Source organism: Penaeus monodon, chromosome 34, assembly GCF_015228065.2.
Source record: "Penaeus monodon isolate SGIC_2016 chromosome 34, NSTDA_Pmon_1, whole genome shotgun sequence".
Taxonomy (NCBI): Eukaryota; Metazoa; Arthropoda; class Malacostraca; order Decapoda; family Penaeidae; genus Penaeus; species Penaeus monodon.
The window spans coordinates 9,048,679-9,049,009 of record NC_051419.1 but is presented as its reverse complement, the minus strand read 5'-3'; the positions used below and the strand labels follow the sequence as shown (position 1 = coordinate 9,049,009).

The 331-nt window shown below is 30.5% G+C and overlaps 1 protein-coding gene across 1 annotated transcript in view; it reads right to left on the bottom strand.

Moving 5' to 3' along the window:
- Positions 1 to 331, bottom strand: part of LOC119594807 (basement membrane-specific heparan sulfate proteoglycan core protein-like) — a gene marked incomplete at its 5' end in the record, with an annotated part of 219,836 nt that overhangs the window by 139,652 nt on the left and 79,853 nt on the right.

Genomic DNA, 331 nt, shown 5'->3' with positions numbered 1-331 from the left:
GTTTATATTCAGATTTGCTTCCGACAAAACATCTGCAAAATCAAATTCTATACTCGTTAAAATAATGAAAAACAAAAACCAACACTTATTCAGCCATAAAGATCAACGATAATTCTTCAACCTTTTTACTCTTTTTTTTTTCTATGTTAAAATATATAAAGCCCCCCCCCCCCAAAAAACCTCATCTACCAATACACTATGCAGACTTTGCATCTCATAGTACTAATTCATTTGTTATAAAACACATTAACACTGAAATTAAATTAAAGATAATCAGTCATCTACAAGTGCATTACCACAAATTTTTTGCGTTCTTTCCTTAGGGTCTTAC